The sequence below is a fragment of the Oncorhynchus masou genome, unplaced genomic scaffold, assembly GCF_036934945.1.
Source record: "Oncorhynchus masou masou isolate Uvic2021 unplaced genomic scaffold, UVic_Omas_1.1 unplaced_scaffold_631, whole genome shotgun sequence".
Taxonomy (NCBI): domain Eukaryota; kingdom Metazoa; phylum Chordata; class Actinopteri; order Salmoniformes; family Salmonidae; genus Oncorhynchus; species Oncorhynchus masou.
In genome coordinates this window covers 56,403-70,343 of record NW_027012739.1, presented here as the reverse complement: position 1 = coordinate 70,343, position 13,941 = coordinate 56,403, and the positions used below count along the sequence as shown (strand labels likewise).

Sequence of the window (13,941 nt, the reverse complement as noted above, 5' to 3'; positions counted from 1 at the left end):
CTGCCTGGCCAAACCCAAAGACCTGCCCCATAGAATAACACCTCTCAGTTCCAGCACACTGCGCTCTCTGTCCCCCCTCTGCCTGGCCAAACCCACAGACCTGCCCCATAGAATAACAGCTCTCAGTTCCAGCACACTGCGCTCTCTGTCCCCCTCTGCCTGGCCAAACCCACAGACCTGCCCCATAGAATAACACCTCTCAGTTCCAGCACACTGCGCTCTCTGTCCCCCCTCTGCCTGGCCAAACCCACAGACCTGCCCCATAGAATAACAGCTCTCAGTTCCAGCACACTGCGCTCTCTGTCCCCCCCTCTGCCTGGCCAAACCCACAGACCTGCCCCATAGAATAACAGCTCTCAGTTCCAGCACACTGCGCTCTCTGTCCCCCCTCTGCCTGGCCAAACCCACAGACCTGCCCCATAGAATAACAGCTCTCTTTTCAGTCAGACTGCCTGAAGACGTTAGAGAGCTTTACACAGACCCTCAGCTGATCTTATGATATACTAAATATAATGATCATGATGTTTACTGTCACTTTTGTATATTATCTACTTCACTTGCTTTGGCAATGTTAACATATGTTTCCCATGTCAATAAAGCCCCTGAGAGAGAGAAAGAGAGAGAGAGAGAGAGAGAGAGAGAGAGAGAGAGAGAGAGAGAGAGAGAGAGAGAGAGAGAGAGAGAGAGAGAGAGAGAGAAGAGAGAGAGAGAGAGAGAGAGAGAGAGAGAGAGAGAGAGAGAGAGAGAGAGAGAGAGAGAGAGAGAGAGAGAGAGAGAGAGAGAGAGAGAGAGAGAGAGAGAGAGAGAGAGAGAGAGAGAGAGAGAGAGAGAGAGAATGTGCTTGTAATTTGGAGAGAGGGTGAAGAGGAGAAGGGCTGTTTTCTTAATCCACAGGACCTCTTTATCCCTCCTCTCTAGCCTGCTGACCTTTCAACTCTGTCCTGTGGTCCTCTGAGGAAATGGGAGTTCATAACTTCCCAAAATTCATAAAACGAAACATAAAATGGTTGCACTACATCTAAACCAACATCCTACAGTGGAATAGATCCTGTTACGCCAGTCAGACAGTGTGTGATTTCCTGATAGTTACGTTGTTTGTGTCATATCCTGGTAGTTACATTGGTTGGTAGTGGAGCTGAACTTCACACGACCCCACCTCTCCTTGGACAGTCCCACCCTTAATGACCTCATAAAGCCGAGGCGAACCTCGACCAGCCTGGTTGCTTCATAAACTCCACAACACACCCACAGTTTTTTTAACGGTTTACCGTAACAACCCCTCCCTCGTTAATGTCTGGACTCTAGAGTCTTCGGGCTTGTTCAGCATTGCAGCCGACTGGGCAGCCAGACTGCCGACTAACTGAGCTACAAATCACCTTGCATCATAAATAACTACTCTTATGATTTGTCAGTCACAATGCATCTCGGATTTGATGCTCTCCAACACTGCCATTGCATTAGCTCCAAACAGCCTGTCACTTGGTTTGCTGTGGCCAGTATGACGGCCAAGCACTCCTTTCACCTGTTCTCAATCCAATATGGCTGCCAAGCACTCCTTTCACCTGTTCTCAATCCAATATGGCCGCCAAGCACTCCTTTCACCTGTTCTTAATCCAATATGGCTGCCAAGCACTCCTTTCACCTGTTCTCAATCCAATATGGCTGCCAAGCACTCCTTTCACCTGTTCTCAATCCAATATGGCTGCCAAGCACTCCTTTCACCTGTTCTCAATCCAATATGGCCGCCAAGCACTCCTTTCACCTGTTCTCAATCCAATATGGCCGCCAAGCACTCCTTTCACCTGTTCTCAATCCAATATGGCCGCCAAGCACTCCTTTCACCTGTTCTCAATCCAATATGGCCGCCAAGCACTCCTTTCACCTGTTCTCAATCCAATATGGCTGCCAAGCACTCCTTTCACCTGTTCTCAATCCAATATGGCTGCCAAGCACTCCTTTCACCTGTTCTCAATCCAATATGGCTGCCAAGCACTCCTTTCACCTGTTCTCAATCCAATATGGCTGCCAAGCACTCCTTTCACCTGTTCTCAATCCAATATGGCCGCCAAGCACTCCTTTCACCTGTTCTCAATCCAATATGGCTGCCAAGCACTCCTTTCACCTGTTCTCAATCCAATATGGCTGCCAAGCACTCCTTTCACCTGTTCTCAATCCAATATGGCTGCCAAGCACTCCTTTCACCTGTTCTCAATCCAATATGGCCGCCAAGCACTCCTTTCACCTGTTCTCAATCCAATATGGCCGCCAAGCACTCCTTTCACCTGTTTTCAATCCAATATGGCCGCCAAGCACTCCTTTCACCTGTTCTCAATCCAATATGGCTGCCAAGCACTCCTTTCACCTGTTCTCAATCCAATATCTTTTTTCCCTCAGCACTTGAACAAGAAGTACAACACAGACGTTCCTCTGGTCCTGATGAACTCCTTCAACACGGATGAAGACACCAAGAAGATCCTTCAGAAATACACACACCACCGTGTCAAGATACACACCTTCAACCAGAGCAGGTAACACACGCACCACAGTATGTCTCATATCTTGCTTGATCAGAATATATGAGACATACTGGACATTAACCTGGAAATCCTGCCTGTAGCGGTAATGAATGGACTCTAAAGACTCAAAGGAAGAATCCACCCAAAACCACTAATTCCATTCATTTACAGTGTTAAATAACACTAACATGTGAGTATGTGTGAGAAAAGTAGCTAAACTTGTGAGTATTTAAATATTTAATTTTGCCGTTTATAATAAGGTTGGTAGCAACATGGAAAATCATTGTGGAAATCTGTTGCAGTTCAAATCAACTACAAAATCCACAATGCAACGCTCTCTCTATGGGCTGGCTGGCTAGCTAACAAGGAAACATAGCTACACACAATAATACTAAAGACAATATCAGCATGTAGAGTAGACAGTTAGCTGTAAAATTGACTAAATAAACGGCACTATCAATTGTGACACATCACCTGGAATCAGTAGCAACATTTGACTTTTTTATTTTATTTACATTGTATAAAAGTAGAGACTGGGATAGAAAATGGTATATCATACTACTACCAATACAAACATTGTCATTGCTGTAGTATGAATCTGCAGGTAGCGAAAGCTAACCAACTAGGTTCAATGTTAGCTAGCTAACATTAGGCTATAACTAGCAATGCAAATGGTTTCTGATTCAAATAATATTACTGCACAGATTATACACGTAACGTTAGATAGCGAGCCAGCCTGCTAACGTTCACTAGCTAGCTAACAGTATGCTTTAACTTGCAATGAAAACAACTTTCTGACAAAATTAGAAACTTAGAATATCTGAAATTGTAGCTAAACTCTTAACGGTATACACTAATGAACGCTTCACGGTAGACCGGAACCATTTAACTCAGTTTTGTTTGTAGCTACATCTTGTTTGTCAGCGTTGTGTCAAGTCACTCCGGTTCACACAGACCGTGGCGTGTGCAGAAACTGATCTGCCGATAGCGCCTGCTAAATTCAGGCCATGAAAGAGAAAAGTAGCTAAACTTTTGTAGTTCTTCATGGCTAACATTATATCTTTCAAAAACAGTACAGTAGAAAGGACTATCAACATATACAGTATTGAGCAGCTCACGTTATAGACAGAAGTATGCTATATGGCAGACCAATCGAAACTCATCTCCCGGCATGTCCAGCCCATTCATTATGTCAGCCAATCATGGCTGCCAGTTAGGTTCCTGTCTTTTTCCGTGGCTAAACCAACTAGGCTCATAATTTAACAATTTTATTCATATTTACAGATGGAATACAAGTTTGTTATTAATGCAAATCAAATCAAATGTATTTATATAGCCCTTCATACATCAGCTGATATCTCAAAGTGCTGTACAGAAACCCAGCCTAAAACCCCAAACAGCAAGCAATGCAGGTGTAGAAGCACGGTGGCTAGGAAAAACTCCCTAGAAAGGCCAAAACCTAGGAAGAAACCTAGAGAGGAACCAGGCTATGAGGGGTGGCCAGTCCTCTTCTGGCTGTGCCGGGTGGAGATTATAACAGAACATGGCCAAGATGTTCAAATGTTCATAAATGACCTGCATGGTCAAATAATAATAATCACAGGCAGAACAGTTGAAACTGGAGCAGCAGCACGGCCAGGTGGACTGGGAACAGCAAGGAGTCATCATGTCAGGTAGTCCTGAGGCATGGTCCTAGGGCTCAGGTCCTCCGAGAGAGAGAAAGAAAGAGAGGAAAGAGAGAATTAGAGAGGGCATACTTAAATTCACACAGGACACCGGATAAGACAGGAGAAGTACTCCAGATATAACAGACTGATCCTAGCCCCCCGACACATAAACTACTGCAGCATAAATGCTGGAGGCTGAGACCGGAGGGGTCAGGAGACACTGTGGCCCCATCCGAGGACACCCCCGGACAGGGCCAAACAGGAAGGATATAACCTCACCCACTTTGCCAAAGCACAGCCCCCACACCACTAGAGGGATATCTTCAACCACCAACTTACCATCATGAGACGAGGCAGAGTATAGCCCACAAAGATCTCTGCTACGGCACAACCCAAGGGGGGGGGGGGGCGCCAACCCAGACAGGAAGATCACATCAGTGACTCAACCCACTCAAGTGACGCACCCCTCCTAGGGACGGTATGAAAGAGCCCCAGTAAGCCAGTGACTCAGCCCCTGTAATAGGGTTAGAGGCAAAGAATCCCAGTGGAAAGAGGGGAACCGGCCAGGCAGAGACAGCAAGGGCGGTTCGTTGCTCCAGAGCCTTTCCGTTCACCTTCCCACTCCTGGGCCAGACTACACTCAATCATATGACCCACTGAAGAGATGAGTCTTCAGTAAAGACTTAAAGGTTGAGACCGAGTTTGCGTCTCTTACATGGGTAGGCAGACCATTCCATAAAAATGGAGCTCTATAGGAGAAAGCCCTGCCTCCAGTTGTTTGCTTAGAAATTCTAGGGACAATTAGGAGGCCTGCGTCTTGTGACCGTAGCGTACGTGTAGGTATGTACGGCAGGACCAAATCAGAGAGATAGGTAGGAGCAAGCCCATGTAATGCTTTGTAGGTTAGCAGTAAAACCTTGAAATCAGCCCTTGTCTTGACAGGAAGCCAGTGTAGGGAGGCTAGCAGTGTAGTAATATGATGACATTTTTTAGTTCTAGTCAGGATTCTAGCAGCCGTATTTAGCACTAACTGAAGTTTATTTATTGCTTTATCCGGGTAGCTGGAAAGTAGAGCATTGCTGTAGTCTAACCTAGAAGTGACAAAAGCATGGATTAATTTTTTCTGCATCATTTTTGGACAGAAAGTTTCTGATTTTTGCAATGTTACGTAGATGGAAAAAGCTGTCCTTGAAATGGTCTTGATATGTTCTTCAAAAGAGAGATCAGGGTCCAGAGTAACGCCGAGGTCCTTCACAGTTTTATTTGAGACGACTGTACAACCATTAAGTGCACATGGAAGTTCACATGTTCCAGAAGGCATTTCTGCCATGCTACATCATTGGGATCCACGGTGCATTCTGGGAAATTCCTGGACAATGAGCGCTCTCCTTCAAGGAGTGAATGGGATTCTATTGGGCGCTAGCTCAAAAACCCAACTTTTGCACCAATTTCAACTTTTGCACCAGAAGTACAACATTCCAATACTTTTCAGAGATGTGAGATAATTCACTTGCTATCTGTAATATCATATAGCTTTAGAATCGTGACATTACGTACTTTTGAGGGAAATAGGCAAGTTTCTTGATATATACACTGACTTTGAAGGGATTGCGTTACAATTAGCTTAGAAACCGCGTGACGCAGCATGACGACGTGAATGTGATTTGTCACAGCTGGGTGGGGCGTTATATTTTCCTTTATTCATCTTCTTTCTATAGTAACTCAGGCAACAGCACCATGCAATGCACCCTGGGCTAAAGAGGCAGACCAACAGGAAAAATGTGCTACATAGACCCTCCATTAAATGACACATTTCTCGAGGTAGGAATATTGCAAAAATATAATCAAAGTCTTATTTGAGAGAAGACATTCTCCGGAGTTATGACATCGGCCAGTATTGACATCTGACGTGTATGAGAGACGTTTTGGGGATCTAAAAGTCGTTTTCCTATTAACTTCCAGTGTAGTCAGAGTGACTTTATCTCAGTGCTGCATCACAGCGGCCGGAGTTCTGCCTGCTTCAACGCCAATAACTCAGATACACGTGAAAACAGGATTTGACCCGGAGAATCCATAGAACATCCCTCAGAGATGCACAAAAACAATATAACTTTCAACAAGGGTGAACCTTTCTTTTTAAGCAGTGGACTGTCTGTTGAATTGGACTGTAGACTAACAGGCTTGTAGTGTTAATATTTTATCAGCCTCCTCCAGGAGGGCTTTACCTCAGAAGCTCCTACACCTTCAGAATACAATCAAACACAAAGTGAGGATCAAGCTGAAGTGTGTCAAAAAGCCTGGTCAGATGACAACTTAATCCTCTTTTAATGAGGCCCCTTCCCTCTCCTCTCCTCCTCCTTCCTTCTTTCCCTCTCCTTTCTTCCCCTTCTTTCCTCTGCCTTCCCTCTCCTCTTCTCTTCTCTCATCTGAGCCCTCTTATCCATGCCAGAACTGTCTTCCCCCTTCCCTCCCCTCCCCTTCCCTCCCCTCCCCGTCCCTCTCTCTTCCCTTCCCTTTCCCTTCCCTTCCCTTTCCCTTCCCTTCCCTCCCCTTCCCTCTCCTCCCCTTCCCTCTCCTCCCCTTCCCTCTCCTCCCCTTCCCACTCCACCCCTTCCCTCTCCTCCCTCCCCTTCCCACTCCTCCCCTTCCCTCTCCTCCCCTTCCCTCTCCACCCCTTCCCTCTCCCCCCTTCCCTCTCCTCCCCTTCCCTCTCCTCCCCTTCCCTCTCCTCCCCTTCCCTCTCCTCCCCCTTCCCTCTCCTCCCCTTCCCTCTCCACCCCTTCCCTCTCCTCCCCTTCCCACTCCACCCCTTCCCTCTTCTCCCCTTCCCTCTCTACCCCTTCCCTCTCCTCTCCTCCCCTTCCCACTCCACCCCTTCCCTCTCCTCTCCCCCTCCCCTTCCCTCTCCTCCCCTTCCCACTCCACCCCTCCCCTTCCCTCTCCTCCCCTTCCCTCTCCTGTCCTCCCCCTTCCCTCTCCTTTCCCTCCCCTCCCCACTGGTCTCCTCCCCCTCCCCCTTCCCTCTCCTCCCTTCCCACTCCTCTCCTCCCCTTCCCCTTCCCACTCCTCTCCTCCCCTTCTCTCCCCTCTCCTCCCCCCCTATTCCCCCTTTACTGTGGGAGTTAAGGTCGAATCACTGCAATATTAGACACTTTCAATGCAACATACCGAAACTAAACTAACTATGCAAGACTTAATATGCAAGAGATGTTGTTGTAGGCAGAACGCATCAGAGTAGGATTCTGTTGCATTGACAGGCTGTACTCAGGCTGTACTCTACACAGACCAGTGAGCCATAACCCCTCACCCCCTAGCAAGACCACCCTCCCCTCTCATGCCCAGACAGACCGATCTAAGGTCATCCTCCCGTCTCATGGCCAGACAGACAGACCGATCTCAGGTCATCCTCCCGTCTCATGGCCAGACAGACAGACCGATCTCAGGTCATCCTCCCCTCTCATGCCCAGACAGACAGATCTCAGGTCATCCTCCCCTCTCATGGCCAGACAGACAGACCGATCTCAGGTCATCCTCCCCTCTCATGCCCAGACAGACAGATCTCAGGTCATCCTCCCGTCTCATGGCCAGACAGACAGACCGATCTCAGGTCATCCTCCCCTCTCATGGCCAGACAGACAGACCGATCTCAGGTCATCCTCCCCTCTCATGCCCAGACAGACAGATCTCAGGTCATCCTCCCCTCTCATGCCCAGACAGACAGATCTCAGGTCATCCTCCCCTCTCATGGCCAGACAGACAGACCGATCTCAGGTCATCCTCCCGTCTCATGGCCAGACAGACAGACCGATCTCAGGTCATCCTCCCGTCTCATGGCCAGACAGACAGACCGATCTCAGGTCATCCTCCCGTCTCATGGCCAGACAGACAGACAGATCTCAGGTCATCCTCCCCCCTCATGGCCAGACAGACCGATCTCAGGTCATCCTCCCCTCTCATGGCCAGACAGACCGATCTCAGGTCATCCTCCCGTCTCATGGCCAGACAGACAGACAGATCTCAGGTCATCCTCCCCCCACTCATGGCCAGACAGACCGATCTCAGGTCATCCTCCCCTCTCATGGCCAGACAGACCGATCTCAGGTCATCCTCCCGTCTCATGGCCAGACAGACAGACAGATCTCAGGTCATCCTCCCCCCTCATGGCCAGACAGACCGATCTCAGGTCATCCTCCCCTCTCATGGCCAGACAGACAGATCTCAGGTCATCCTCCCCTCTCATGCCCAGACAGACCGATCTAAGGTCATCCTCCCCTCTCATGGCCAGACAGACCGATCTCAGGTCATCCTCCCGTCTCATGGCCAGACAGACAGACAGATCTCAGGTCATCCTCCCCTCTCATGGCCAGACAGACCGATCTCAGGTCATCCTCCCGTCTCATGGCCAGACAGACAGACAGATCTCAGGTCATCCTCCCCTCTCATGCCCAGACAGACCGATCTAAGGTCATCCTCCCCTCTCATGGCCAGACAGACCGATCTCAGGTCATCCTCCCGTCTCATGGCCAGACAGGCAGACAGATCTCAGGTAATTCTCCCGTCTCATGGCCAGACAGACAGACAGATCTCAGGTCATCCTCTCCTCTCATGCCCAGACAGACCGATCTCAGGTCATCCTCCCGTACACCAGACAGGCAGACAGATCTCAGGTAATTCTCCCGTCTCATGGCCAGACAGACAGACAGATCTAAGGTCATCCTCCCCTCTCATGGCCAGACAGACAGACAGATCTCAGGTCATCCTCCCGTCTCATGGCCAGACAGACAGACAGATCTCAGGTCATCCTCCCCTCTCATGGCCAGACAGACAGACAGATCTCAGGTAATTCTCCCCTCTCATGGCCAGACAGACAGATCTTAAGTCATCTTCCCCTCTCATGGCCAGACAGACAGACCGATCTAAGGTCATCCTCCCCTCTCATGGCCAGACAGACAGACCGATCTAAGGTCATCCTCCCCTCTCATGGCCAGACAGACAGACCGATCTAAGGTCATCCTCCCCTCTCATGGCCAGACAGACAGACATATCTCAGGTAATTCTCCCCTCTCATGGCCAGACAGACAGACCGATCTAAGGTCATCCTCCCCTCTCATGGCCAGACAGACAGACATATCTCAGGTAATTCTCCCCTCTCATGGCCAGACAGACAGACCGATCTAAGGTCATCCTCCCCTCTCATGGCCAGACAGACAGACATATCTCAGGTAATTCTCCCCTCTCATGGCCAGACAGACAGACAGATCTCAGGTAATTCTCCCCTCTCATGGCCAGACAGACAGACAGACCTTAAGTCATCTTCCCCTCTCATGGCCAGACAGACAGACAGACAGATTATTTAACTAAATTAATTCACCCTCTCTCTCCCCTTCCGCCCTCCTGCCCTCTGTCCAGGTACAGAGTCCCTCCTGCCCTCTGTCCCAGGTACCCCGTATTCATAAAGAGTCCCTCCTGCCCTCTGTCCCAGGTACCCCGTATTCATAAAGAGTCCCTCCTGCCCTCTGTCCCAGGTACCCCGTATTAATAAAGAGTCCCTCCTGCTCTCTGTCCCAGGTACCCCCGTATTCATAAAGAGTCCCTCCTGCCCTCCTGCCCTCCTGCCCTCTGTCCCAGGTACCCCGTATTAATAAAGAGTCCCTCCTGCCCTCTGTCCCAGGTACCCCCGTATTAATAAAGAGTCCCTCCTGCCCTCTGTCCCAGGTACCCCGTATTAATAAAGAGTCCCTCCTGCTCTCTGTCCCAGGTACCCCCGTATTCATAAAGAGTCCCTCCTGCCCTCCTGCCCTCTGTCACAGGTACCCCGTATTCATAAAGAGTCCCTCCTGCTCTCCTGCCCTCTGTCCCAGGTACCCCCGTATTAATAAAGAGTCCCTCCTGCTCTCTGTCCCAGGTACCCCGTATTCATAAAGAGTCCCTCCTGCCCTCTGTCCCAGGTACCCCGTATTAATAAAGAGTCCCTCCTGCCCTCTGTCCCAGGTACCCCGTATTAATAAAGAGTCCCTCCTGCTCTCTGTCCCAGGTACCCTGTATTCATAAAGAGTCCCTCCTGCTCTCTGTCCCAGGTACCCCCGTATTAATAAAGAGTCCCTCCTGCTCTCTGTCCCAGGTACCCCGTATTCATAAAGAGTCCCTCCTGCCCTCTGTCCCAGGTACCCCGTATTAATAAAGAGTCCCTCCTGCCCTCTGTCCCAGGTACCCCGTATTAATAAAGAGTCCCTCCTGCTCTCTGTCCCAGGTACCCTGTATTAATAAAGAGTCCCTCCTGCCCTCTGTCCAGGTACCCTGTATTCATAAAGAGTCCCTCCTGCCCTCTGTCCCAGGTACCCCGTATTCATAAAGAGTCCCTCCTGCTCTCTGTCCCAGGTACCCCCTGTATTAATAAAGAGTCCCTCCTGCTCTCTGTCCCAGGTACCCCCGTATTAATAAAGAGTCCCTCCTGCTCTCTGTCCCAGGTACCCCGTATTCATAAAGAGTCCCTCCTGCCCTCTGTCCCAGGTACCCCGTATTAATAAAGAGTCCCTCCTGCCCTCTGTCCCAGGTACCCCGTATTAATAAAGAGTCCCTCCTGCTCTCTGTCCCAGGTACCCTGTATTAATAAAGAGTCCCTCCTGCCCTCTGTCCAGGTACCCTGTATTCATAAAGAGTCCCTCCTGCCCTCTGTCCCAGGTACCCCGTATTCATAAAGAGTCCCTCCTGCTCTCTGTCCCAGGTACCCCCTGTATTAATAAAGAGTCCCTCCTGCTCTCTGTCCCAGGTACCCCCGTATTAATAAAGAGTCCCTCCTGCCCTCTGTCCCAGGTACCCCCGTATTAATAAAGAGTCCCTCCTGCCCTCTGTCCCAGGTACCCTGTATTAATAAAGAGTCCCTCCTGCCCTCTGTCCCAGGTACCCCCGTATTAATAAAGAGTCCCTCCTGCCCTCTGTCCAGGTACCCCCGTATTAATAAAGAGTCCCTCCTGCCTGTGGCCACAGACATTGGTATGACGGGTGACAACGCTGACGTGTGGTACCCTCCTGGCCACGGGGACATCTACGCCAGCTTCTACAACTCTGGTCTGCTGGATCAGCTCATCACAGAGGGCAAGGTACACACACACACACACACGCACACACACACACGCACACACTCACACACACACACACACACACACACACGCACACACACACACACACACACACACACACACACACACACACACACACACACACACACACACACACACACACACACACACACACACACACACACACACACACGCACGACACACACACACACACACACACACAGAGAGAGAGAGGCAAGGTTCTTTCAAAGTGTTTTCCTCACCATCTTAAATAAGAATGCCCCTTTCAAAAAATCTAGAACTAGGAACAGATATAGCCCTTGGTTCACTCCAGACCTGAATTCCTTGACCAGCACAAAAACATCCTCTGGCAGACTGCAATAGCATCGAATAGTCCCCGCGATATGCAACTTTTCAGGGAAGTCAGGAACCAGTACACGCAGTCAGTCAGGAAAGCAAAGGCTACCTTTTCCAACAGAAATTTACATCCTGTAGCTCAAACTCCAAAAAGTTCTGGGACACTGTGAAGTCCATGAAGAACAAGAGCACCTCCTCCCAGCTGCCCACTGCACTGAGGCTAGGTAACATGGTCACCACTGATAAATCCATGATAATCAAACATTTCAATTAGCATTTCTCAACGGCTGGCCATGCTTTCCTCCTGGCTGCCCCAACCCTGGCCAACAGCTCTGCCCCCCCGCAGCTACTTGCCCAAGCCTCCCCTGCTTCTCCTTCACCCATATCCAGATAGCAGATGTTCTGGAAGAGCTGCAAAACCTGGACCCGTACAAATCAGCTGGGCTAGACAATCTGGACCCTCTCTTTCTAAAACTATCCGCCGCCATTGTTGCAAGCCCTATTACCAGCCTGTTCAACCTCTCTTTCGTATCGTCCGAGATCCCTAAAGATTGGAAAGCTGCCGCGGTCATCCCCCTCTACAAAGGGGGTGACACTCTAGACCCAAACTGTTACAGACCTATATCCATCCTGCCCTGCCTCTCTAAAGTCTTCGAAAGCCAAGTTAATAAACAGATCACTGACCATTTCGAATCCCACCGTGCCTTCTCCGCTGTGCAATCCGGTTTCGGAGCTGGTCACGGGTGCACCTCAGCCACGCTCAAGGTACAAACCGTTATCATAACTGCCCTCGATAAAAGACAGTACTGTGCAGCCGTCTTCATCGACCTGGCCAAGGCTTTCGACTCTGTCAATCACCGTATTCTTATCGGCAGACTCAATAGCCTTGACGTCCTCACCTGGTTCACCAACTACTTCGCAGACAATGTGTTCAGTTTAGTGTGTCCTGTTGTGTCCTGTTGTCCAGAACTCTGGCAGTCTCTGTGGGGGTACCACAGGGTTCAATTCTCGGGCCGACTCTTTTCTCTGTATATATCAACAATGTCACTCTTGCTGCTGGTGATTCCCTGATCCACCTCTACGCAGATGACACCATTCTGTATACTTCTGGCCCTTCCTTGGACACTGTGTTAACTAACCTCCAAACGAGCTTCAATGCCATACAACACTCCTTCCGTGGCCTCTAACTGCTCTTAAACGCTAGTAAAACCAAATGCATGCTTTTCAACCGTTCACTGCCTGCACCCGCCCGCCTGACCACCATCACTACTCTGATCGGTTCTGACCTAGAATATGTGGACAACTACAAATACCTATGTGTCTGGCTAGACTGAAAACTCTCCATCCAGACTCATATCAAACATCTCCAATCCAAAATCAAATCTGGAATCGGCTTTCTATTTCACAACAAAGCCTCCTTCACTCGGCAGGGGCGGCAGGGTAGCCTAGTGGTTAGAGCGTTGGACTAGTAACCAAAAGGTTGACAAGGTTCTGCCCCTGAACAGTCATTGAAAATAATAATTTGTTCTTAACTGACTTGCCTAGTTAAATAAAGGTCAAATTAAAAAATTTAAAAACTCACGTTGCCAAACTTACCCTCGTAAAGCTGACTACCCTAACGATCCTCGACTTTGGCGATGTCATCTACAAAATAGCTTCCAATACTCTACTCAGCAAACTGGATGCAGTCTATCACAGTGCCATCCGTTTTGTTACCAAAGCCCCTTATACCACCCACCACTGAGACCTGTATGCTCTCGTAGGCTGGCCCTCGCTACATATTCGTCGCCAGACTCACTGGCTCCAGGTCATCTATAAGTCTATGCAAGGTAAAGCTCCGCCTTATCTCAGCTCACTGGTCACGATAACAACACCCACCCGTAACATGCGCTCCAGCAGGTATATCTCACTGGTCATCCCCAAAGCCAGCACCCCCTTTGGCCGCCTTTCCTTCCAGTGGGAAGCCACTGCTGCCAGTGACTGGAACGAATTGCAAAAATTGCTGAAGCTGGAGACTTACATTTCCCTCACTAACTTTAAACATCAGCTATCTGAGCAGTTTACCGATCGCTGCAGCTGTACATAGCCCATCTGTAAATAGCCCACCCAATTTACCTACCTCATCCCCATACTGTTTTTATTTATTTACTTTTCTGCTCTTTTGCACACCAGTATCTCTACCTGCACATGTTCATCTGTTCATTTATCACTCCAGTGTTAATCTGCCAAATTGTCATTATTCGCTCCTATGGCCTATTTATTGCCTTACCTCCTCACAACATTTGCACACACTGTATATAGACTTTCTTTCTTTTCTATTGT

At 49.2% G+C, this 13,941-nt stretch overlaps 1 pseudogene; it reads left to right on the top strand.

Moving 5' to 3' along the window:
* Positions 1–13,941, top strand: part of LOC135536548 (UTP--glucose-1-phosphate uridylyltransferase-like) — a 66,619-nt pseudogene that overhangs the window by 20,968 nt on the left and 31,710 nt on the right.